Genomic DNA, 4000 nt, shown 5'->3' with positions numbered 1-4000 from the left:
TGTAGAAGGGACAGTTGGTCGATTTCTGCGTCGCTGTGTGTTTTTTCTGATTTCCCACTCTGATGAAAACGGCAGGGTTGATGTTCACTCCAACCAGCTTTTGAGCCTCCAGGATGTTCACATTCACCTGCATGCACACACACACACACACACACACACACACACACACACACACACGCACACACACACACACACACACACAAATGACTGAACTGCTGAGAGGTCTGTCTGCTGATTTCATGTCCCCTTGAGGTACATCAAAAAAGATGGAACTTAATGTCATGATGATGAAGAGGTTTGCATGTCCCAGATTAGGGATACCGAGGCCACCTCCTAGAGCCTCCTAGACCTGGAAGGGTAGCCAGCCTCATAGTCAGGCCTAGACCTGTGGGGCCCAAAGAAGCAACATGGAGGAATAGAGGTCAGGTGTGCTGGACTCTGGCTGCATAAACAGTTTTTAGATATGTATATTTTTGCCTGTCTTGTTGCTCATGGTGAGAGGTGGCAGGCAGGTGCGGGGATACTCATGAGCTCCAGGCTGAGCGCAGTTGTGTTAAAGTTTTCCCCCGATAACAAGATGGTTGTTACATGTGTGTACAGTGTGTTGCTGGGAGGAAAACTCTGACTTGTTTGTGCCTATATGCCTAAAAGCAGTTCTGAGTATTCAGCCCTCTTGGAGTCTATGGGTAGAGAAGGTGCTTGTTGTTGCAGCAACCAAAGAATCAGCTGGTGGCCAAGATATCTCCTGAGGCAGAAGACAGGTAACCTATCAAGAGGCCAGAATGGCTGCAGCTTCACTAGATGCTGAAGTAAAAACTTGTGGGGAAGGGTCATGGGGAAGGACTTTGATTGATCTCAAAGATGTTCAGGCAAACTGTCCGACGACTCGGGAGGGGCAAGCTGAGGATATGCTGAGCAGTGAAAGGGATCATTTGAAGAACTGCTAAGCGTGATGACACATCTGCTGTGGAGGAGGCAGGGTCGAAGGACTTAGGGGAATTTTTATTCATATCCTTAACAGAGATCACTGAGAAAGCTAAAAAGCTCCACAGTCACAAGCCACCAGAATGAGAATGAGATTCACCCTGATGTGCAGAAGGCTCCGGATATTGTCGGGCTGTCTTTACAGACACACCTCTTCTGTGTTGTGTGGAGGTCAGGGACAGTGCATGTGGACTGGTAGAGTGGGATGGTTCACATTTTCAAAAAGGGGGACAAGAGGGTTAGCTCAAATTATCACAGTGCTCAGACTCCTGGACGCTGATTGTCTAATCTCAGATTCAGGAGAAACAATGCAGATTCTGTTCCAGTTGTGGGACAGTAGTCCACCTCTTTACTCTTGCAAGGATGCTGGAGGGTTCATGGGAGTTTACCCATCCAGTCTACATGTTCTGTGGACATGGAGAAGGCTTATGACTGTGTCCCTCGTGTCTTATGAGGGCTGTTACAGGAGTGCAGGATCCTTACACTGCTGTTATGAGCGATTTCTTGTATAACCAGAGCGAGAGCTGTATATCAGCAGGAAGTAAAGCTCGTTCTCAGTGGGTGTTGAGCTCCACCACTGCTCTGTCTTGTCACAATTCTGTTTTCATGTTGTGATGCTCTGATCCGGATGCCTAAAAAGGTTTTCCAGACACATTGAACTGGGAGGAGACCCCAGAGCATTCAAAAATGTGTGGATGAAAAAACTCACCTGAAAGCTCTGGACTCTGGGCGTTGCCGCAACAACATGTCTGGACAGCGGCCTGCAACGACTACACACACACACACACACACACACACATTAGTGACAGCAGATCAGTTTTATTGCACCCAGATGAGTTGAGAATAAAAATACTCTGCTTGGAACAATAATGTTCGTCTGATATGGTTTTTCAAAAATAAAGAAAAGTTGAATTATCTTGTTAAAATCCTTAAAATTACATCTACTCATGATCTCTCGTTAAAAATTCCAAAATCTATGAATATGCAAATATGTTTAATTTAAAAAGCTTAACTGCTGGACACAAGATGTCTCCCACTTCACACTGTAAAGTCCTTTCTCAGTGTTTGTGCACTGGAGGCATTACGTTTCCACATCACACTTGTATAAGTTGAATATTGGACCAGGATTGATGTACAAAACAGTTGTGATGTCCCAAATCATGCTTGAAGGCCCACCATTAAAAACCTTATTTTCAATGAGCACAGAGGAACTTTCCTCCCTCAGCAGATAAATGTAAAAACAGCCTTCTGGCATCAAACTCTGCACACACACATCATTCTGCACAGTGAAGCTCAAACATCCAACTGAAGGAAAAAGAGGATAAACATTCTCGGGTGAAGGGGGACTTTAAGTAAACAGACCTCAGCAAAGGAGTGAAGATGATGTTAGAAGCCTCCATATCCATCAGGTCATCATCATAATCCTCATCATCATCTTCGTCTTCGTCCTCATCCCCAGTCCGGACCAGGTTCCGCCCCAGACGCCGAGCCTCTCTCTCCACCTGATCTGTGCGAGTGACGGTCGGCTGACTGACAGGGAGGAGAGAGGGAGAGTAATCAGTTTTAAACAGTAAACAGTTTCCTCAAACATTCAGTGTGCTTTGTTTTATCCTTCTGTCAGTCGCAGTAGGGTGGGGTTTAAAAATTGTTGACATCAATACCAATTGTCTATAGCAGAGCTGAGGACAATGAATCTGTCAGTATTCACAATTATGATGATTTTCATTTTGCTTCTTTATCACTTTTCTCCAGAAAAAAACGCATCTCATCACCCTCCACTTAATGATCCTTTCATACCGAGCAGCTTTGAAGAAAAGACTCAGAAGTCAGAGTAATGAGGCTTCTTGTCAAACAGATTAAAACGAGCAAGTGTATCGAACTTGCACATGGAGGCTCATTCTTGATCTTATAGTAACACATACAGTATCTGTGATGAAATATTTAAACTCAAGGCTGAATTAGTGGTCAGATGATTCCTATGTTCATGATTGGATGTTCACACTACAGCCCTTTGCATACTCGGGGCATGTCCAAAATTTCAGTATTGGTCTAAAAATCAAGTATCTCTCTAGCTAAGAGAATGAATGTGTGAGTTGTAGACATTCTCACCTCTCAGGGTCGCCAAACGCTTCGTTCCTGATGACCAGAGATGATCTGAAGATGATGGAAAGAAGAGAAACAAAATTATAAAGATGGACTGTTGTTTTTACAGTTTCATGGCAAAGATGTGTCTTCAGATGTTTCCGGTTTATTGTGGACATGTCATCTTACTCATCCTTGTCTTCAACTTGCAGGAAGTCGAGTCCGTCCCAACTTCCTGCTGTTCCCTCAACTGGATGATACCGAATATCCAACTCTATATAGATCTACGGAGAGACAGAGCGACCAAAAGTGATTTCACCAGAGATATCAGAAACTTCTTGTACATAAAATAAATAATGATATAAAGTGTGTGTGTGTATGTGTGTCATTACATCAGTCAGGCTGTAGTTGGCATCAGTGAGTGGTTCCCGTAGCAACAGCCTCCCTGCGGTGACAACATGCTGGAGACTGACAACCAGCTTCCCGAGCAGTCTTCACACAAACACACACAAACACAAACACACTAATTTTAAGTATGACGGATATGAAATCAATATGTGTTGTATATATGTATGTGCATGTGCGTGTGTGTGTGTGTGTGTGTGTGTGTGTGTGTGTGTGTGTGTGCGTGTTACCTGTTAGAGAAGACTTTACTGCAGTTGTAAACACTGATGGACAAAACTTCATCTCGGATCACTTTACCATAGTGAGGCCAACGGAAATGCTGCACACACACACACACAACACACACACACACAGACACACACACACACACAGACACACACACACACACACACACACACACACACAATGTGTGTTAATTTCATTGTAAAATTGTTTAATTTATATTGTCAACTGAAAAGAAAAACAAGCAAAAACTGTACAAATAAGCAGTGAGCATAGACGTTCTTTGGGGACAGTCTGCATAACAAAA

This window comes from Thunnus albacares, chromosome 4, assembly GCF_914725855.1.
Source record: "Thunnus albacares chromosome 4, fThuAlb1.1, whole genome shotgun sequence".
Classification (NCBI taxonomy): Eukaryota; Metazoa; Chordata; class Actinopteri; order Scombriformes; family Scombridae; genus Thunnus; species Thunnus albacares.
This window is presented reverse-complemented; position numbering follows the sequence as displayed.